This window comes from Pinus tabuliformis, chromosome 3_2 (assembly GCF_031772625.1).
Source record: "Pinus tabuliformis cultivar Carrire ecotype Pingquan chromosome 3_2, CPIR1, whole genome shotgun sequence".
Classification (NCBI taxonomy): domain Eukaryota; kingdom Viridiplantae; phylum Streptophyta; class Pinopsida; order Pinales; family Pinaceae; genus Pinus; species Pinus tabuliformis.
In genome coordinates, this window is record NC_142302.1 from 1,259,171,155 (window position 1) to 1,259,195,703 (window position 24,549).

Genomic DNA, 24,549 nt, shown 5'->3' on the forward strand with positions numbered 1-24,549 from the left:
GTCCAAATAAATGTTTTCTATGTGGAGTTGAGGAAGAAAATGTTAACCATTTAATGGTTGATTGTCCCTGTTAGGGTCCTATAATTATAGGAAATCTGATGATTCAAATATTATTTGTGGCTCGCATGATGAAGCTTTTGGCTTGCTGACTCGCCCCGCTTCCTCTCCATTTTTCATCATCCTTTACTCAGCTTCCTTCTTTATCACCCACTTTCCTCATTAATTCATCTGAATATTACCCCAGCATAAGCCGAATACCTACTTCAAATCATTAATAATAAGTTTGTGTGACAAAAAGGTTATATATTGCAGAGCTTCTGGTTTTTGGATTTTATTGAAATTTGCATAAAAACTAAGCCTGAAAGCTTAACTCCCGCTCCATCTCCATGCGACCTGCATCCACAATACCTAAGCCTAGCACACCTAACACCAAGCACAAGTGGGTAGCCTTGGGCTTATTTTGTCGAAACACAATGTAACTATGGGCTTATATAAAGCATCATGAAGAATGTTCCCTTGTGAATGTAGGATAAATACCATAAAGTAATATATATATATATATATATATATATATATATATATATATATATATATATATATATATATATATATATATATATATATATAGAATCCCTCCTTTTACCCCTTACTTCACAAAACTCTATTAATATAAAGTTTTGGGCTTTATATTAATTTATCTGGGCAAGCCTATACTACCTCTCCTCCCTGCAAAGTCAACCAATGGCTAAAATAAATGAACGATTAAAATTCCATATCGTGCACTCAACTCATCCAACACTTAACACTCAAAACACTCAAAAAGCACCCGAGATTAGTGGTTTTCCCAACCCACCTTTTTGCTACATGGCAGCCCCACGTTATATCGCGTCCTCTAAAAAAATACCACCTACGACTTCAAAGCGGTGCGATAAACCATTAACTGTTTTGGTTTTGAATCTTATAAATGTTACGGGAATATAGGGTGGATTAAGTTCAAGTGAAATACAGAGATATGAGAATGCGGTAATATTTCAGAGCTACAGGTGAAACCATACTTGAGGTAAAATTATATAGTTACAATTCACCGACGCCATGAATCTATCAGAGAAAATAAAAGGGAAAATTTCACATGAAATTAATGTACAGGGGAGCAAAGATAGCATTCATGTAAATGCATTTCAAGATAGAAGATTAAGTTGAAATCAATTTACAGGCATGGTGAAATCAATTTACAAGTGTAAAATCATGTTGCAAGTGAAAGTAAAAGAGTAAAGTGAGAATACTCTTCCAATCATACAAATCAACACTTGGTTTTGCAAAACCATCCAGGTATTCTACAAGGGTAAAAGGAATTTACATATAGATAAAATGAATTTATAGAGGAAGGAGTAATAGGAACAAAACTACACATGGTTTTGTGAATTCATGGAAAGAGAAAACAAAACCACGGATTGGAAACAACACATGGTTTTGTAGAAATTTAATTATAAATTTCATTTAAATATTTTGGAAATATTATTCAAATATATATATTATTATATATTTTCCAAAATATTTGTGACACTAATGGATGATAAAACAGCAGGGCAGTCACAGGATCAACCATCAGTGAGCGAAGTCTCAAATTATCAAGTCAGAGGATCAGCAAGCAGTTGAGTGAATTACTAAGAAAAAGAGAGATACATCTGCATCTGCTAGTTCATCTCCCAGCACAACGACAAATTTGGGTCCACATCCTACCTGCACCCACTTCCACAGAAACAACATTTGCACAACACCTTCCACCAGAACTATTAATCTACAACATTTAGAGCTTTTCGTTCACCTATAGTCTAAAAATGTCATGTCTGTTAGAGACAACATTTATTGTAAACAATTTGTAAATTTTGTATAAATACTTCTGCTTTTGAAGTATTAGAGGGGGATTGTTTGAGATCAGAAATATTAGTGAGTTGTTGGAGCATTGTAAGTTTTTTTTTAAGCACTGGAGCATCAATACTAAGTAGACCATTCATAGGATTCTTGTGGCTTAAATACTAGTGATGTTTTTCTTATGTTAAAGTGTTTCATTGTCATCTCTTCACTGTAATCATCTAAATTCCAATTGCAAAATAGAAAATGTGATGAATAGAATTTACTTTTGAGTACCTTATTCTAGCTACTTTTGCAATCTGTATGTTTTCTACTAAAGGCCACACTAAATAATTCTTGACTGCTATTTAGTTCTGCCTGATTGACTAAATTCCACACTAAAGAATTCTTAATTTCTCTTTAGTTCTGCTGAAGGTTTTCATTGTTCTGCCATCATCCACTTATTATTCTGAAATATCCAGTAAATATTCCTAACTTTCCCTGAGTTTACTCTGTGAAAAATTGATGCAACCATCTAGTTTACCTTTTGACTCCATTGCCAAATAGATTCTAATTAAATTGAATACAATCAGTCTTCCAAAACCCAAATCAAAACCCAAAACCCAAGTACAATCATAACTAGTCTAAGATTTTCAAGCAACAAAGTTAAATTTTACAGAGAGAGCCCTCTCTGGGATTGGAAGGGCTAGATTCCCATCCCGAAGTTGGTTTGATGTCACATTCTTGTGATTTGTCCTACAACCTTCAAATTACTGGGTGATAACATAGTGGCAACCATACTGGGGAATAGAATGTTTCAAATCTGATTGTTGATGGTGAACAACGATTAGACACCAGAAGGTTGTACCTTTCACCTGGCAACTCCATTGTTCAAGATCCAGAGCTTCAAAGTTCAGAGCGATTCCTAACAAAAGAATCCATATTCCAAAGCATTAATGGTGATACAGGATGACAGGGTTTGTGGCAAACCTTTCATTTCATGAAAATTTAAATGAATTCAGGGAGGGGTTATCAAAATTTCAGCTTGATGAAGATTTTTTAAGAACTGTGTTTCTCATTTTCAAATCAAGAAAATTTTCTCCTGAAGTTAAAATATTTGTTCTTGAGTTAGTTGCTGAAAAATATGAAAACGACATTAAACTTTTGCATTCTCAAATTCAGTCATATAATTTCCGAGATCCCAAAGAATTCTTGGAAAATATTCCTTCTCCAAAGCAAGAGGAAATTGTACTACCTTTTGACTGACATATTGAGGATGATTATGCTTTCAAGTACAAGACTGAAGAAGTAGTTTTAGGGTTTAATATTGAGGATACAGCTGATCAATTAGTCATTGAAGGCCTAGAAACAAATATCATACATTATGCTTTTGTTGATCCTATAGCAGATTACATGGAGGTTCTTTTCAGCTCATGTTTTCAAACATGTTTTCTCTATAAGGACTAAATACATCAGCAGTTGCCATTATATATCATATCTTTGATTATGTGGACACATGATCAAATTATACTTATGAGTTTACTGACAATCAGTCAAGTAGTCCATTTGTTTCTGCAGCTGCTTGACTGGCTTCATTGGCATTTCTGTATTATTTAAGTCACCCTGATTTTCAACAATATAGGGTAGGTAGCAGGGTGCAAATAAGCTCAGGACTCTGAGACTTTTTTTTTTTAGTTTCAAATTCAGTTTGCTTCTCAACTTTCAGTTCAGTGTGTAATTCAATGTTCAGTATGCAGAGTGGTTTTGATTTCCATTTGAGAGTTGGTAGAATAGGTTGCAGATTTGAGAACAACCCAATGGCGAAGGCACTGATCTATAGACTCAGAGATCTGCAGTTCTTGGCACCTCCAAGGAGACTGCCATCCCCAAGCTGGAGCCAATGTTAGGGTCCTATAATTATAGGAAATATAATGATTCCAATATTATTTAAGGCTCTCATGATGAAGCTTTTGGCTTGTTGACTCGCACCACTTCCTCTCCATTTTTCATCATCCTTTACTTAGCTTCCTGCTTTATCACCCACTTTCCTCGTTAATTCATCTAAATATTACCCCAGCATAAGCTGAATACCTGCTTTCAAATCATTAAGAATAGGTTTGTGTGACAAAAAGGTTATATATTACAGAGCTTTTGGTTTTAAAGCCTTGGATTTTACTGAAATTTGCATAAAAAATAAGCCCGAAATCTTAGCTCCCGCTCCATCTCCATGCAACCTGCATTCACAATACCTAAGCCTAGCACACCTAACACCAAGCACAAGTGGGTAGCCTTGGGCTTATTTTGTCGAAACACAATGTAACTATGGGCTTATATAAACCATGATGAAGAATGTTCCCTTGTGAATGTGGGATAAATCCCATAAAGTAATATATATATATATATATATATATATATATATATATATATATATATATATATATATATATATATATATATATATATATAATCCCTCTTTTTACCCCTTACTTCACAAAACCCTATTAATATAAAGTTTTGGAATTTATATTAATTTCTCCCCGCAAGCCTATACTACCTCTTCCCCTGAAAAGTCAACCAATGGCCCACCCCGCACTAAGAATTAAACCCCCTTCATTTTTATTTGCCTCAAGATTCGTAAAAATAAATTAACGATTAAAATTCCATATCGTGTGCTCAACTCATCCAACACTTAACACTCAAAAAGCACGCGATATTAGTGGTTTTCCTAGCCCACCTTTTGGCTACGTGGTCCTCTAAAAAAATACCATCTACCACTTTAAAGAGGTGCGATAAACCATTAACTGTTTTGGTTTTGAATCTTATAAATGTTACGGGGATATAGGGTGGATTAAGTTCAAGTGAAATACAGATATATGAGAATGCAGTAATATTTCAGAGCCATGGGTGAAACCATACTTGAGGTAAAATTATATAGCTACAGGCAATATGAGACTAAGGTTGTGGAATGAAATTCAAAGGTAAAATGGTTTTACAGCGACACATGAAATAAAATTCACAGATGCCATGAATTTATTAGAGAAAATAAAAGGGAAAATTTCACATGAAATTAATGTACAGGAGAGCAAAGATAGCATTCATGTAAATGCATTTCACGATAGAAGATTAAGGTGAAATCAATTTACAGGCATGGAGAGATCACAGGTGAGGAAGTTGAAACTATGGAATGAGTACGACTGGGAGGCTATAGATGAACTAACTGGGAAAATTGACTAGACAAAGAGGCAGCTGCAACTGTTAAAGCAAAAAATTCAACAGATTGTTGAATAAAAGCTTCTTCAATAGCTTGGTCCAACACTGAAACTAGACCTTGTAATTTGTCAAATTGTTGTAAGGATTCAAGATCAGGATATGTTTCAAAATACTGGGTCTGGGGTATGTATGTGTGTAGTAGGGCTTTATCAATGATAGTTTGATCTACAAAAGCCTCAAACTTTGATCTAAAAAAACTATGCTAGAAAGGCAAATTAAACTCTATATATTGTATAGTTTCAAATTTCTCTCAGAGAGAGTTAGACATTGACAAATTAATATTCTCAGGAAAATAATTGAAACTAGACAATGGACTATTACTACCTTGACTCTCTATAAAAATTTCTTTCTCACAAATTTCTCAGGGTTATCTACAAATTCAGCAGGGTTGGGGTTAGGGTGAGATCTAGTGAAAATTCTTTTGGGAGCCAGGTCTATTAAAAATCATCACACAAATAAAAATAAAATCAATGACACACTAGAATATTTACAAAATAACAACCTTAGATCATGTATTTCATAATGATATATCAGTCTTGATTTATAGAAATACTGATTAGATACCAGGGATTAATAATGTTTTAGATTGAAAAGTATTCTTCCCCAGTATGGTCACCACTATGTTGTCATTCTGTATTTTTGAGGTTGAGGGATTAAACACATTGGACAACATCAAAACCATTTTGGACGCTGGGATCTAGCCCTGACATCTTCAAAGAGGGATCTCTATGTTTAATTTAGCTTTGCTTTTATGTGAATGTTAGGCTAGTTATGAATGTAGTTGTTTGTATTGTTTGAAAGGTTTGGTTGATTTGAGTGTTATAATTCCATTGGGCCATGGAGTCTATAAACTAAACTAGAGTTTTGCATCAATTTTTAGAGTTCTCACAGGGAAAGCTAGGTTGCATTAACTGGATCTTTTCAAAAATTAAATGAATAGTGGAACAACAGAAGTGTAAGGTTAAGTAGAAACCAAGGAGAAATTAAGAATTCCTTGATCTGACTTCAGTGAAAACATTAAAATTAACAACAACCAAAATGGGTCGCTCTGAATAACGAATCCTATTTATCACAGTTTCTGTTGATTAATTCAGAAATTTAGAATAACAAAGAAAGGAAAAACAATGTTTAAACAAATAGATAGAAGAGACACATCACCATTTAGTACACCACATGAATCCTGTGAAAGGTCCCTGTATTATTGATGCTCCAGTACTTTGAAAATTACAATATGCAAAAGGAAGTTAGATTCGGAAATCAACCCCTGATACTTCAAACAACGAAGTATTTATAATGAAAATTACAAAAATTCTTTACAAAATAAGTGTTAAACTGATAGTGTATTATTAGCCTAATTACAAACTATATCATCTAATCCTGGCAAAATAATAGGCCATGTAGGCTATTGAATGTAAAGGTGGCCCTATTTTGATGGTTTTGGTCGCTGAGTCAACCTGAAACAGTGCTGCGATGCTAAACTGACCATCGTGTTGGCTGCTGCACTGGAAAGTTATTTTACTGCTCCTGAATTATCCTTTGATCCAATAAATCAACCAATTCCTCCCATCTCTTTTCATCTAGAACTGTCAATTTTACTACCCTGTGATAAATTTCATCTACCTCTGTATATTTGGCAAAAGTTGGTTTTACGGTAAAAATGTGTTTTACCACGTTCTCTACATGGAAATCGTTTGACATAGTTTCCAAAAAAGCCTTCTCTTTCATACTGCCCTTAATTCCACTGAACTTAATGTTTCTTTTAGCTACTTCTTTCATCTTGAGGATATAGTCTTCCTAAGTGATCAATTTGTCGTTTATAACATACATACTGGGCAGTCCCTTTTGCACTAAGGCCTCAATTCTGTTTGTGAACTTGTTTACATGTAGCTCTAAGGTTTCACACCTTTCTTCCAACTATCAATGAGATTTCTCTTTGTCAATACTTTCTTCACTTCCAGAATGGTGGCAGTTCTATCACTGATTCCTACCTCCTCCAACTCATACTTGGACTTTGAGTTTAAGAACTTGATTATATTAGAGGCTTCTGTGGGCATCTCTCCCAAATTTTCTCTTCCTTGCACAGTAGTTTCTTTAGCCTTCTCTATCAACTCTTTCTGCTAAAATATGATTTGGATAGAGGGAAACATCTCATTCATAGAGTCTAATATATTAATCAAAATAGTTTCCTTGGCTTGGGCCAAGGTCTGACCAATTGAAGTGTCCCTCTCTACCTTGTGAAACTTTTCAATCAGTCTCTAGGATTTCTCCATTTCAGTAATATGAGCAGCTTCATCTTTGGCCTTTTACGCTTCCAAATCTTTGATTTGGCCCTACAAAGTCTCAATCTCCTTTAACTGCAGTGACATGTTCTGTAAGGTCTGTGTTACCTATTCAGCACTGGTAGTCTGAGTGGAGGAGGCAGCTGCAGTGCTTGCCCCTGTTGATGGGGACAATGGCTACAACATCCAAGGAGACAATGGCCATCTTCAAACTATCTTCCTTCTCCTTTATGATTTTCTCCAATTCTGCCTCCATCTACTTAATATTTATATTATGTTGTATGATCAATTTCATCATATCTTATTTCCGTGCTTCAGTTTCTTCAATATCCTTGGTCATTGGATCCTCTGTGGTTGGCAGCTTGAGCTACTTTCTTAAGGCTGCAATGTCCAGGTTCTCCTTTTTAAAAATATCCTTAGCAGCATTGACATCTTTAGGGTCATACCCTATCTTAATCACCAAGTCTTCCAAAGACTTGATCATGTTATCCTTTGCCAAATAGGAGACTTTTTCCATCTTCAACTGTGACTGGACATTTGCGAAAGAAACCTGCAATTTAGAAAGTGACGTAGCAGTGTTAGTTAAAGTAGAGGATATCATTTCACCAGTTTGCTTGTGAATCTCCATTTGATCAATGGGATGTATGTCCTTTGTGCTGAATTCAAAAGTTGTGCTCTTGTAGTCTACTGCTGATTTTGGCTGTGGAATCTAGGCCTCAAGAAAAGCCATTTGCATTTTTCCATGCTTTGTATCAAAGACTGACAACAACCTACTTTGTGAGTTGGAAGTCTGATTCCAAAATTGGTTATAAGTGTTATTCTTTATAATTTCATTTCTGAGATTTATCTCCCTGTACCTGTCGAAAACTATCTTCTCTTTTTCTGTTTGGACATTTTGTGATTCCAACTCAGTTTCCTTGTGACCTTGTGAAGATGAAGGTCCAGAAGGAGATGTTGTGAATTTGGTAGTTGCAAGTGGTGAATCTGTGATGATGATGGCTGCATGCTCTTCAGTTTATTTGTCCAATTCTACTCTGGGAGTTACCTTTGCTCTCTTCCTATAGCTGATTCTGAATTCTTTAGCTTCACTCCTGGTTGTAGATGATGATCCTTCCTCCCTCTGTCTTTTGCTTGATTTTTCCTGAGGAATAGGAGTCTGCAAAATAGAAGTAGAAACAAGTTGTTCTTCAGCTTCCTGCAAGGTATTTTCTGCCCACTCTAGCTGATTGGCATATTGTTCTATGTTTGGCCTTGAAGTATGAATGTAAGGAGTTCTTTTATTCTCCACTCTGAGCTTTGAGATGATGCCACAGGGGTCATAAGACCATGTAAAGCTCAAACTGAACTTCATTTCTCTTTACCTATTGTCCTTGTGTTGCACATAAATGGGTCCACCTATGTCTTTATTTTGAATTGTGCCTTCTTCGTGGCCACTACAAAGTGGATGTCATTTGAATTTAGCATCTGCCTGATATACTCCAGGGCAGAAATCCTGATTGGGAGGTATTTGGGAAGTTTATAGGGGGCCAATTCACAATCATATACCCCGATTTCTATGTAATTTTGGTACAAATACCAATCCCCTCTCTTTGCTTGGTTAGACAAATGCAAAATTCTCTTGATTTCCTCACTGATTTTGGGATGTACTACACTATTCAAAATTTTCATCCCTGTATGAACAAAGTCTTCGATAAACTGATTATAATTGAATTCCTGTTGTTCTCTCATAACCAATGAGGTCCAAAAGATTACTGGCTGCTAGTAACCTGCATCATCCAGCTTCTGCAATGCAAAAATGAATTTATCTACCTGATAATAGAGGAACATATAAATCAAAATAGAGGTGTAATTGAACACCTGTTCTGTAGGAAACTTTATGAATTGTTCACGGATATTATCAGCCAAAAATTGACTGAAGTTGAACACCAAAGAGGGCTTGTTGTCCGTGGAAAATATGGAGAGGAATTCTAAAATGGGCTCATCTACCCACTGATCAGAATGATAGCCTAAAATGTAAGAAATCATGGAAATAATATTCTTGGCCTGATCAGGGAAAATGGAAGAAGGATATGGAGGATTCCTTTTGGGTAATTGGGTATTCTCTGGCAAGAAAATCTCAAAAATTCTAGCTCTAGTGGCAAATTCCAGCTTTTGATAAAGCTGGGTGAGGGCTTCTAGGGAGAAAGGGGCAGTATTTTCCACAGTGGGGCCAACATCATTTGGTCAAAGGATTGGGTTGTAATGGTGAAACGAATGTCACCAGTAGGGGAAATGATGGCTCTTTGGGTAGGGACATAGCATGCTTGACATCTTCTGGTATCTGGGGCTTGGAATGTCTAGGGGAAAATATAATGGGGGAGGTTGGACTCCCAGAGCCCAATTTCATCGGTTTTGTTTGTGTTCTTATCCTCTAACCAAAAATACAATTCCAGAAAATCACAGTCACAACGAGTTTCATTTATCCTGTAATCCATATCAGCCCTAAATCTATAGGAGGGGGAATTAAAAGATTCATTGACTTATCTTGAGTCTTAGTCTTAGGAAGCATGACTGTAAAAATCTATGAACAAGATGAATTTGCAGAGGAGACTTACCGAGGACAACATAATAACAGACTCTCAGGTGAAAATGGAAGGAAATGTCAGTTTAATGTCAGTTTCCATGTTTATTTTTATGCTTATGAACTATTTAAATTATATAGCTATGTTAGTTTGTAAAATTTCATTTACTGACCTTTAAGGGAATGTACGTATAAAATAATTTTCTATCAAACTACAACTCTTAGAACTCTAGTGGTTTCAAATGATGTGAAATACTTATAACCCTTTACAATTAAGCCTCTCTATAAAAACATGTCATATATTTTAATAAATGGTGTGGAATGTAACAATGTTTTTAAAAAAACATTTAACCGATACAATATCTCTTCTATCACATTCTTTCATCAAATATTTTTTTATGCAACTACCCTATATACTTGAATGTTATATTCAAATAACCCTCAAAATATTTAATAAAAGTTGTGCAGAAATAAATCTATTATATAAAGAATAATATTCTTTTTTAAGAAATGTATATATTTATGATAAAGATAAATATAAATTTTTATTTTTATTTATTTATAATTTTGGATTAATAAAGATAATTTTAATGATAAGTACTATATAGTAGCTGGTACCTCTTTTTAATTTATATATAGCTAAATTCAAGTTAGAGTTAAGGTGTAGAACTAATCAATTTAGGTTGTACTAATTAGTAAATTAAAGTATTTTGTTAATTATAATTCTGTATTGTGGACTAAGTGACAATAACAACAATGTCTTAATTACAGTGATAATGTTTTTGTTGAGAAAATTGTCTAGAAAGTTTTACATTTTATATGTAAAGTTTATGTGTAAAATATAGATAAATATTTTAATTTTTTATTATTAATTTTTTATTTAAAATATTCAATAAATTTATGTAATTTTTAAATATAATTTAATGGTTTTTTTTAGTGTTTAAGGTTCTAATTCTCTTAATACCAATAATGCGTTTCTAGAACAGTCATATATAAATTTGATAAAATTTCCAAATAATGTCGATCTTCATTTTTTTTCTTTTGCTCGAAAAGTTTTCTCTGGTTCAAATCCTTTTTTGTCCATGAAACGCTGTGAGCTGGAATAAAAAATAGATTCCCTATAAAATATATGCCGAGAAAACAAAAAGAGAAGCAATTAAGTTGGTAAACAAAGACTTTGAGAGTTGAGTGGGGTAGAGGGGGGTGTTGTCTATATCATTCTGTAAATCTTGTGAGCTCTCTACATATAGCCACCGGTTAGCATGGGATTACTTTATATGGCTAGATGTTTTAGATCAAATATTTAAATAAATTAAAAGATTAATTTATTTAAAAAAAATTGGAGGTTTATAAACTTTAATTAATTTATAAACCCTAATTTTAATATTTTCTCTGTTTAAATTTATTTGGAGGTATTATTTATAAGTTTTATAAATCTATCACTAATTTTAAATCTCATCTCTAGAATTTTTAGTGTTTAGAATAGATTTACAAATAGTCTTTACCCACTCGTGTCAACCCGGGTGAGTTGTCTGTATTTAACATGCCAAATATTTTCTTTGGTGAACAAAGACTATGAGAGTTGAGGGGGCCAGAGGGACGTTGTTTGTTTTCAGACGGGCTAACATCTCTCAACGCCAGAGGATGCGATTGAGTGGGCCAGAGGGACATTGTTTGTTTTCAGACGGGCTAACATCTCTCAACGCTAGAGGATGCGATTAAGTTTGAATAAAGTTATTTAACAATTTCCCCACGCCTTCTTGTCATCTTGGCGCCCAACCCGCTCAATCCTCCAATTCATCCAATTTTATATGTGATTGAAGACGACCCGTAAAGATTCTTCGCCCAACTCGCTCAAACGTCCAATTCGTCCAATTTTAGATGTCGTGATTGAAGACGACCCGTAAAGATTCTTGGCCCAACCTTGCTCAAACCGTCCAATTTTAGATGCCATTGAAGACTGTTCGCCCAACACGCTCAACCGTCAAATTTTAATTTTAAATGAAATTGAAGAGGACCGGTAAACATTCTTCTAAAGTTTTTCCCTGCGCCTTCTTCTCATATGGGCGGCCCAAACTTCCAGAGTTTCTCCATATCGTGGAAGACCAGCAGCCACCATATTGTCGTAATACACACAAAAAAACAGAAAATCTGCGTCGCTCAGATGAGAAAATGGAGTCTTTCCATATTGTCGTAATACATATCTTAGTTAATTCAAGATACGTCAGCAAATATGCATATCTTAGTTGATTCAAGATACGTTAGAAAATGGAGTTTCTTTGTCCACCTATTCAATAAAAGAAGACTATTAAGTTATTTAATCGCCCCCAAGCACATCGCACCAATAAGACAGGTTTGAACTTGTGACCTGCACCAATAAGACGAGGTTTGAACTTGTGACTTGTACAAAGGCATGAATGCCTTAATAGTACGCTCGATGGCCAACAAGTTTCACCCCTAGGGAAACTTATATAATAATAATAATAAGTTATAGTTTAATTAGTTTTTATGGTATTTTTAATTTTTAACAAGGTGAGATGTATAATGAAGTAAGTGTTTTGATGTTCATTATGGAATATAGATTGATGCTTATCTGCATTTATCAACGATTTAATTTATATGACTACCTTAGTTTTGTAAAATTTCATATACCAACCTTTAAAGGTGTTAAATTTTCTAAGGGCAATATTATTCTTTGCTTTAGATAATTGCATTACTTCATTTGCATATAAAATTCAACCCACAACATCATATCATTATTCAAATTTACATCATTATTCAACAACATATGCAATTATATAGAAAGAACAATATCATCATCAATGCAGCGAAACGTAAAGGAACAATAGGAGAAAAACATTCACACATAGAGACACCAGGATTTGTCGGAGACTAGGGCAAAACCCACTACAAGGAAAACCCCTTCAAATTCTTCTTCTTATTAGATTGTCATTAAATGATTCAACAAAAGAGAGTACAATGATCCATATCTTCATCCATAATCCTATCCACCAAAATCAACTAAACAACATCCATGAGATGAACCCAACAATGTTAATAATCAAAACCCTGATTCATAAGCCTACAGTCAACTGTTAATGTCTACAATTAACTGTCGAACTCTGTGATTAACTAACGAAACATTTGATCTACTATAAAATTCAAACCCTAGCTCCCAACCACATGCAGAGAGTGATGTGCATGCAGCTGAAACCCTTCAACCGCACAAATGAGCTTGTGTGTCTGCGTTTGCGACCGAAATTTACCCAAAGCATGTCTACGTTTGGAAATCAAAACCCTAAATGTGTGTGCAAGCTTCGAGCCTTGCAATCTCGGACATGTATGAAACAACCTCCACGACCCAGCCTGAGACCTGAGTTAGCCAAACCCAAAGAAATAAGAATGATCATAATGATGATGTCCAAATGAGGGTCACTTGACTTGTATTTATATCCATCCATGGGTATCCAATTTCTCTTTTGGGTCGACTTGTCCTTTTGTTCACATGTAGCCTTCAATTCAAAAATACACTTTCCCTTGTCCAAATTAAGCAGTCCAATAGTCGAAATTGGGCCTCTCGAAAAGAGGAATTTAGTCCCATTATTAGAATTTGTCACTGAGGTGCCAAATTAACACTCCCTCTCAGCTAGGGAGAAATTCGAATCTTGTCATCATATCATGTCCTATCTCAAGTATCTTGTCATCAAATATCGTCATTGTTCATCTCAGTTCATCTCTGCTTATTCCTGCTTATCTCTTCATTCTCTTTGCTTGTATGTTGAACACCCTTGAATCTAAAAGAAAAATAATTTGACTTTGGAGGGGAGCCCAAGCTACCACCCTCTATCCATCAAGGTGCCAATGCCACCACCCAAAATCACTACCAGTGGGTAACCCAATGCTACCACCAAGGAAACATCAAAGAACATATCATCAGGGAGAATTACTCAACTTGGAACCACATCAGGGAGCACATCTCAACTCGAAATCCAATGACAATGAGGAACGTCCTATTGGACACTCTCACCTCATGTCCATGAGAGTGGGGAAAGTCCTATTAGACACTCTCTCCCCATGTCATATTGTCGAGCAATATGCGAGAAAAAAATTACCAAGCAAGGATCAAAACCATCCCATGATGTAATCAATGGGCGAGATACCACTTGGTATATGAAGTAAGGATCACAACCATCATATTTCCTGTCGATATTTCCAACAATGACACTTAGTATTTATGTGGTAGAACACTTTAATCATAACCATCTTTGGTAACACACCTCCAAGCACTCTCTCAACTCATTGGAGAGACATGGAGCGGTAATCCCAGCATGCCCAGCTTGTGGGTATGATGCAAAATGGGATATACTCTGCATAGACCAATATAGAGGAGCAACATCTTCGACCCCATCAGTAACATATAGGGGTGATTACCTATTTTCCATAGATCCCTCAACTCTAGAGCCCTCCATCTCAATTCCTTACCCTGGTAGCTCAAACAAGGGGGAAGAGCTGGCCGAGTATCCTCGATTAGCCTTTATTTCTATAGATCAAAAAAATATCATCGTGCTCATATCTAGTATCAACTTAAACAACTCATTGAAGAGTTCAAGAATAATGTCTCAATAGCAACAGTCTCTTGTTCATGCAGGACATCAAATCAAATATTATATTAGAATAAATATATACACCATAAAAGGATACCTTATTCATCCTCCCTCTCACAGAGGCAAAAGCCACAAGCCTAAGCTTGTCGCATACCGCAACATTATCTCAATATATGAAGATATCTCAGTCCAAAACATATATGGGATTCTCTAACAATTGGATCCCACTCTTTATCATTTCAATGTATCAATTTCACATCATTAAATTGTTCAAAATAAGTCTCCAAATATTTTCTTCAACCTACCTCATAGCTAGCCATGATAGCAACATTGAACTCAACCTCGGTCATGCTTAAATGTTAGGGTCCAACCCTAACCCCTTTATTTATGTAATAAGCCCAAGGGGCCTCGTCAAAGTTATAGTTAGTTAGTTGAGTCAATAAATCCCATAAGAAGTTATCCGCATTAACAATAATTATAAGTGGTTGACTTGCATTATAGAAAAGGGACCACAATTAGTTATAAATGATCCATCATTAATAAATAAAGTGGTTAAACTGTATTATGCAAGGGACCACTAGTAGTTAGGGTTTTGAATGTCATAAAGTTATAAATAGTCTCTATAACCCCTTCCTCCCGCATCTACCCAAGCAACTGGCCAACTGGGGTAAACATGTGACGAGATGCCATTATGATATAATCTGACCTCCTAAATCATGTTAAGGAAGTAGAACCAATGGAAACACACCATGTAGACATTCAACATCAGCATTAGGACCCTCAAGAACCAATCCAACCTTTCTTCCAAACAACCCCTGGGTCCCACTAAGCTTTTGGACCACTTGATCTCTGAACGTTCTCATTCTATGGGCATGCAAGCGTCCAGGGACCTATGGACACTCTCACAGGCCTACAAGCCAATGTCTAGGGACTCTTTTGCACAGTGATATGCCAACATCCTGGTGATTTGAGCCACTTTTTCAGGCCCAGAGCCCAGGTCACTACCCAAAATTGAATCACATCTTCATAACCATAAAATAACAAGGAAATCAAAGTATAAATGAAATCACTTGAATGAGACTTTGACTGGACCCATGCTAGCCATGACAGGTATTTCCTCAAACATATCACGAATATGTAATCTATAAGTGTAAATAATAGATCTGAGCATAGGGGTCTCATACTTAGTTGAGAATCGCTAAGTAGCATTGATTCCTCAACACATTAACTATCCTTTCATCCATTAGGTCATAGATACATTGTCCATTCATTTACAAGTAAAAACATGACGAGATCTAAGATACCATCATAAAACACATACATAACCAACATAATAGCAATAGAAATACTGATGAAATCACAGCCATATAAACCACATATAGTCCAGTATAATACTCATAGAAATACAAGGAGAAATAACCTCATATTTTTTAGGGTCCTATGATTCATAGGATCAAATGATGATTGGATATTTTCTTTCATTATTTCAAATTGTAAATAATATGTATATTCCAAGTGATTTCCAAAAAAATATATATAAATAAAAATAAAAAATGAAAAGAGGGCATATATATTAAAAATAAGAAAATGAAAAAGAAAAAATGATAAAAGAACCCCACAAAAAAGAAAAAATGTGAAAGTGATGTCAATTGAAGTGTCGTTGATAGTACAATAATTTTTGGAGAATAAATTCATGAAATTGTGTGCAGCTTGTTCAAATTGACACAATACTTCCTCTTGCTTGAAACATATTGTTTAATCATGTTCAAGCAAATTTCAATTTATGTTAATTAGATTAGAATGAATACCTTAGCCAAACAGTGTAATCTTGGCTAAGAGTAGATTAGGTAGATTAGGTGAATAAATTAATCCAATTGTGTAATCTGGATTAATGTAATAGTTAGATTAGCTTAGGGGAAAATGGAAATTATCATAAGGAAGGCTATATGTAATAGTGTGATTTGTCCAAAGTTCTGACCTTATTGTATAAAAATATATGCATGGCATGAAATTTTTTGTCGTTGGCGTTAAACCTCGCGCTTTCCCCACTCCCGATGATGATCACTCTCCATCTGATGGCTCCCAGGCATTTTTCTCCCCCATCCATGTTTCCCTTTAGCAGCGAGGGGGGGGGGGCTCCGAAAAGTGGTTTCCTCCCTACTGGTCCCACCCCTATGTGTCACCACTGTGGCATTTCGCATCCCCCCTCTTAATACCATATACCACTCCCACCCCCCTCTGAAATCGGGTTTTCGCCACTCTCACCATAATCCGCACTCCCAGTAACGTCACCCTCCACTTCTGCTCCACCTCCACTCCCCTACTGACACATATCTCCTTCCCACCAATGGTCCCGTGCCTCCTTCCATCTACCGTTGGTCGCCACGTCAATTAACCATTGCACCCTCCCATTCGCCACTTCCTCCAATTGCGATTTTCCATTGCAGAGTAAATGCTCCTCCCAAACAACCGTTCAGCCAAACGTTCCTTCTCCTCTGGGAACCTATAAATCCTCACTCCCACCCTCGATTACACTCTTTCCTCACTCTCCTACTCTCACTATGCTATCAATCCTCTATTTCTGCTTGCCTATCAACTTTGCTGACAGAGTAATTCGTTGCAAGCTCTTTTTCTTGCGAAATTAATAGCCATCCTCTACAATTTTTCTCTGTTATCACAATGGCCCCCAAAACCAAAATTGATACCACTGTGATAAACCCAATGATTTCTCCCTTTGTGGATTTAGACCACATTCCCTTAGTCGACAGAGACTATAAAATTGATGAAATACAGTGTGAATTCGACCTCTTCGAATTACACTGCTGGTTTCGTGACACCTATCTTGACCAGTCAGATGAAATTGGGCTATGGCAATCTAAACTACCCCTATTTGTTTCTCCCCAATCCTATTGTTTCCCTGAATTCTTCCTAAAGTTCCATGCCTCTTATCTCTCGAGAAAAAGAGCCATCATTTCCCCTAATGGTGAAATCCTTTTCACCCTTACCCCTGAGAATATAACTTGATGTTGTAGGTCCCACACAGTGAATCCTTGACTCCCCTTTCCATTGAAGCTCTTAAAGAAAATTACCAAAAGCTTACTTTTCCCGGAGAGCAAGGATTTTTTAAGTTTTCCTGTGAGAATATTTTTAATTGCCCAAGAAGAACCCCCCTTATCCCTCTTCTATTTTCCCCCAAAGAACTAGCCAGATCATCTATGTCTTGTCTTGCCTACTTGGGTACTTCTCAGATGAATGGGTAGATGAGCCTATTTTAGGCTTTCTATCCACCCTTTCCATAGATGAAGGATTGTCAGTCATCTTTGACTATGGTCACTTTCTTGTAGATGTAATACATGAACAATTCCTTCAGTTTTTAACTGAAGGAATGTTTAGATATTCTTCCATTCTTATGCATATGTTTATTTTCTTCCAAACATACATGTTTCCTTTTGCAGTCCAGAAACTCAATCAACAAGAATATCCTTAGTCCATAATATTTTGGACTTCAATTATCAGAAAACAATCATAAGAGTACAGGTTCAAAGATTTTATAGATCAGTTTGTATATCCAACAACTTGTTTGCTGAGTGGTTAGCAGATTCCCATGATTAGTGAGGACATTCAAAAGTTGTTGCATCTCAATGAGCAGGTGAAGACAAGAGATTGGTATTTGTACCAGTCATTTACATAAATTAGGGTTTATGGCTCCAAGTTGCTACCCTATAAACTACCAAAGTACCTTCCAATGAGGATATTTTCCTTAGAATACATCAGGAAAATAATCCAATGAGATAACATTCATTTTGTGGCAGCCAAGAAGAAGTCCTAGTTCAGAATAAAAACACATATAGGGCCATTTATCTGCAACAATAGAGAAACAGGAGAGGATGCAGACCTCCTACTAAAATAAATGAATTCTTTGCTTAGCTTCACATGGTCATATGACCCCTTTGGGGTAATTTCTAAGCTAAGGGTGAAACAAAAGACAACCCCCTATGTACATACCCAAAAACCAGAGATTGAGAAATACATGAATCAACAGGATTGGGTAGAGAACACATTGCAGGAGGCCAAAGAGCAAGTGTTGTCCATAACCGCCTCAGAGAATCCTACCGCTAGAGAGTGTTGTCGTTCTGTATTTTTTAGGTTGAGGGAGTAAACACATAGGACAACATCAAAACCACTTTGGAAGCTGGGATCTAGCCTTGCGAGCTTCAGAGAAGGATCTCTCTATTTAATTTAGCTTTGTTTTATGGATAAATTTTAGGCTAGCTATGATTGTACTTGTTGTTTTGATTGATTTATTTGGTTTATTTGAGTTTTATAATTCCATTGGGCTGTGGAGTCTATAAATTAAAACTAGAGTTTGTTCATCAATTTTTAAAGGATTTCTCACAGGGCAAGCTAGGTTGCAGTAAAGGGATCTTTTCATAATTTAAATGGATGGTGGAAAAGAAAAAGTGTAAGTTTACGTAGAGGATAAATAACAGTTAATAATTATTTGTCCTAACTTCAATAGAAAACATTAAAATTAAAAACAACCAAAATAGGGCACTCTTGACAACAAATCCTATTTATCACAGTTTCTATTGATTAACTCAGATTTAGAAAAACATAAGAAAATAATAACAATGTTTAAATAGATAAAGACAAGAAACACATCACCATTCAAGACACAACATGAATCCTATAAAAGGTCCCTGTATTATTGATGCTCTGACACTTCAAAATTACAATATGTAGTAGAAATTACATTAAGAAAATCAACAACTAATACTTCAAACAATGAAATATTTATAATAAAAATTACAATAATCCTTTACAAAAGCAGTTTTCAAACTGACAGTGTATTAATAGCCTAATTACAAACTAATATAATCTAATCTTGGCAAAAGAATAGGCCACGTAGGTTGTTGAGGAAAGCGGTGGCCCTGTTTGGGTGGTTTCTGTTGCTGAGTCATTCAAAACAGAATGCAATGTTGAACTGAATCTTGCACTGGCTGCTGTGTTGGCAAAATCTCTTACTGATCCTGAGTTACTGCTTAGTCTAGTAAATCAAGTAACTCTTTCCATCTCTTTTCATCTGGAATTGCTATTTTTATCACCCTGCGGTAGATTTCATTTACCTATGTATATTGAGCAAAAGTTGGCTTCACGGTAAAGATGTGTTTTACCTCATTCTACACATGGAAGTGATTTAACATGGTCTCCAGAAAATCTTTTGTTGTCATACTCGCTTTGATTCCACTGAACTTGATGCTCCTATTGGATACCTCTTTCATCTTCTGGATGTAATAATCCTGAGTGATCAACTTGTCATTGATGACATGAATACTGGACAATCCTTTCTGCAACAAGGCTTCAATCATATTTGTGTATCTGTTTACCTGCAGCTCCAAGGTCTCACACCTTTCCTCCAACTGATCAATAAGATTTCTCTTAGTCAAGACCTTCTTGACCTCCAGAATGGTGGTATTTTGTCACCGACTCCCACTTCCTCCAACTCATATCTGGACTTCGAATTTAAGAACCTAATAATATTTTTAGCTTCAGTTGGCATTTCTCCTAGCTTTTTCTTTCCTTATACAATGGTCTCAGTGACATTCTCTATTAACTCTTTCTGTTCATATAATATAAATGGAAGGCAAAATTTTATTCATTAAGTCAAGTATGTTCATCCAAATTGTCTCCTTAGTGTGGTCCAAGGTCTGGCCAATAGATGTGTCTCTCTCTACCTGGCACAGCTTTTCCAGAAGTCTTTGATTTTTGTACAATTCGACAGCCCAAGCGGTTTCGACTTTGGCCTTCTGGACTTCCATAGATTTAAGTTGGCTCTGTAAGGTCTCAATCTCCTTTGATTGCAAGGACTTGTTTTGTAGTGTCTATGCTACTTGTTCAGCACTGGGAGTCTGAGTAGAATTAAAAGGTGCAGTATTTTTCCTTCTCCTTTATCGGCTTTTCTAACTCTGTTTCCATCTGCCTGATTTGTATGTTTTGGTCAATAAGTAGTTTCATCATGTTAGCTTTCTGAGCTTCACCTTCTGTAATGTCCTTAGTCATTGGATTCTCTATAGCTGGCAACTTGAGCTATTTCCTCAATGCTGCAATGTCCAAGTTTTTCTTCTTAATAATTTCTTCAGCAACAATAACATCCTTAGGGTCATACCCTATCTTGATCACAAGGTATTCTAAAGACTTGATTTTGTTGTCTTTGGCCAAGGACGAGACCTTCTACATATTCAAATTTGACTCTACATTAGCAAAAGAAACTTGAAATTTGGATAAAGACATGCCAGTGTTAGTGAGAGTGGAGGATATCATCTCACCAGTTTGTTTGTGCATCTCCATTTGATCAATGGGATGTATGTCTTTTGTGTTGAACTCAAAGGTGGTGCTCTTGTAGTCAATTGTTGATTTAGGTTGTGAAGCCTTGGCCTTAAGAAAGTCCATCTGCATTTTTCCATGCTCAGTATCAAATACTGATAGAAGTCTACTTTGTGAACTGGAAGTTTGCTTCCAGATTGGTTGTAGGTGTTGTTCTTCAATATCTCATTCCTGAGCTTTATTTCCTTGTACTTATCAAACATTGTTTTCTCCTTATGACCTTGTGAAGATTAAGGTTCAGAAGGAGAAGTAGTGAACTTCATGGTTTCTAGTGGAGTATCCATGATAATGATGGCTACCTTCCATTTCTTTATCTATTTCTGGTTTGTGAGTCACCTTGGCCCTCTTTCTGTAACCGATTCTAAATTCTCTGGCTTCACCCCCGGTTATAGATGAAGACCCTTCCTCTCTCTGTCTTTTTTGTATTTCTCCTGAGGAACAGGAGTCTGTAAAGTGGAAGTGGAAACCAGCTGCTCTCCAACTTCTTGCAGGGTATTTTCTACCCACTCCAACTAATTTTCATATTGTTCTATCTCTAGCCTAGAAGTATGAATATAGGGAGTATCCTTATTGTCCACCCTAAGTTTTGAAATAATGCCACAGGGGTCATAAGAACATGTGAATCTCAAATTGAACTTCATCTCCTTCAATATATTATCTACCTCCTCCCCTGTAGTTCTTGTGTTGGAGACAAATGGGCCTACCTATTTTTTAATCCTAAATTGTGCCTTCTTCTTTGCTACTACAAAATGGATTTCATCTGAGTTTAAAATTTTCCTGATGTATTCTAAATCAAAGATCATTATTGGGAGGTACTTGGGAAGCTTTTAGGGGGTCAATTCACATCCATAGACTTTGATCTCTATATAATTTTGGTACAGGTACCAATCTCCGGTCTTGGCTTGGTCTAATAGATGTAGTATTCATCTGATATCCTCATTGATCCTGGGTTGCACTGTACTGTAGAGAATGTTCATATATGAATGAACAAAGTCTTCTATAAATTGCTTGTAGGTGAATTCTTGTTTTTCTTTCATGACCAGTGAGGTCCAAAATAACACTGGTTGTTGGTCATCTGCATCATCTAGTTCTGCAATGCAATAGTAAACTTGTCTTCTTGATAATATATGAACATGTAAATCAAAACTGAAGTGTAGCTGAACACCTTCTCTGTGGGAAAAATGTAAGAAGGATAAGGTGGATTCTTCTTGGGCAATTGGGAATTCTCTGGAAGGAAAAATTCAAAAATCCTAGCTCTGGTGGCAAAATCCAACTTTTGATAAAGTTGGGTGAGGGCTTCTAGGGAGAAAGGGGCAGCATTTTCCATAGAAGGGGCCAACATCATTTGGTCAATTGATTTGGATGTGATGGTGGAAACGATGTCACCTGTAGGTGAAATTATAGCTCTTTGAGCAAGGACACAGCAAGCTTGGCATATCCTCCTGAATTCTGGGGCTTGAAAGGTCATAGGAAAGATATAGTGGGGAAGGTTTGAATCCCAGAGTCCTATCTCATATGTTTTATCAGTGTGTTTCTCCTCTAACCAACAGTATAACTCGAGGAAATCACAGTCACAAAGTGTCTTAGTGATCCAGTAATCTATGTCTAACAATGGTGTGTGATCCAGGTCTACAGAAGGCAGAATCAATGGGTTAATTGCTTGGTCTTGGGTCTTGGCTTTAGGAGGCATGGCTGGAGCAGTTTCTGAGAAAATGGATAGACAAAGGAGGCTTACTAGGCTTTGAAACAATAGTCTGTCAGGTGAAGAGAAGAAGGAGATCGGAGAATGTTGGGATGCTAGTGGCGAGGACACTCTGATAGAGACTGCAAAAAGCAATCATGAATGGAAGAAAGAGAATGAGAAGCGAAAGATGGAAATGACAGGCTCTGGATATTTTAAACACAGAGGAACATTTCCGTAGGAAATGGCATGGGGCCGTTACTGAACAGTTATCGGGAAAATTAAATGTGGAATGAGTATCATGCGGGAAAGCAATTAATTGGAGCAACGGTTAGGACAGGTGTGGGGCAAAGAGTGGCAGAGGAGGAGTGGTGGGGGTGCAGCAGGAGCGGATGCAAGACAAGAAGTTTCCAAAGGGGTGAAGGTGTTAAGTGGTATCAACAAGGGGGGTGCGAAATCTTTGGGGTGCACCATGTAGGGAGTAGGGCCCGACAGAAGAAACTGTCTTCCGAACCCCCCCCCCCCCTTTGGCGGTAAAGGGAGAATGCGAAGGGGGGGGGGGGGCGAAAATGAATGTTGGTCGTGGATGAAGTAGGGGACCTGATACCAAAGTGTCGAAGGTGACGAAAATTTCACCACAAACGACAAAATGCTTTGTTTGCTTGCGCTCACATAATTTTGTTTTCAAACTTAAGATAAGGGAAAAAAATAGGGAAATGAAATACTTTATCCCTGCACATATTTATCCTCTAGACTTAGGATAAGGGATTAAAAATAAACTTTTTGAAATAGATAATGCATAGCATTCACTTACTCCTATTTCCCTATCCTCAAACTTAGGATAAAATTTATGCATGTTGACATTTAAGCAACCCACCTAATCTACCTACCCTTAGCTAGACTATCATTTTTTATTTTAATCTCTAGGGTGCACCTAGACTAGCAAACCCATTTTTATTTTCTTTTATGTATAAAGAAAAACTATCTAGCCTATCCCTTATTCTCCTATTGACCCAGATTAAACAGTTGGGTCAATGTCATTTTCTACCTAACTAATGATTTATCCAGGTTAAATTGTTGGATAAACCTTCATTCTCTATCTAATTTGCAAAAATTTAAAGAAGTCTAGTCATGATTATGTAGTATGACCAAACTAAAGCAAGTGATTGTGGCATTTTGAACAAGATGCACACAACTTTATTTTACAGAAATGAAGCAAACCTTTGTATGAGTAGTGGCATTTAGACTTGCACACTTTTAGCTTTATTCTCTTTTTGATTTTCTTTTTTTCCTGGTGGGTTTTGATCTCTTCTCTTTTTTCAGTATTTTTGTTTTTCTCTTTATTCTTTTTCTTTATACCTTCTTTTCATTTTTTTTTTCTATTTTTCTTTTTATTTGGAAATCATTGGAATATGACAAGTATTTACAAAATAAGATTCATGAGATACATCACTCAAATACCTTGAGATCCTATAAAATTATAGGACCCTAACAGTTGCTCCAACTGGGGATGGCACTCTCCTTGTGAGGTGTCAAGAACATATGATCAGTAGCCTTGAGTTTTTATTTCAACAGTATCCAACTCTGATTTGTTTGTAGCAGTATTTATGCTAACTCATCAAATAGAAGCTCGGGACCTTCTCTGCAGGATTCAACTTTTGCTAACAGTTACCCAATCCATACAATAAAGACAATGATATATAAAATGATAAATGGTAAGAAAATGTCTAATGCTCAGAAAAAATAATGTTTGAGCATCCTGTCATTTACATGTCCACCAAGTAATTCTTGTCCCATCCATATTTCTGATAAAGAATGCATTATTTCCCCTGAAAGCAGAAATGACATAAGGACCCATCCATTGTTTATCAAACTTTCCATGCTTCCCTTTATCTTCTCTTCTTGAATCCCACTTTAAAA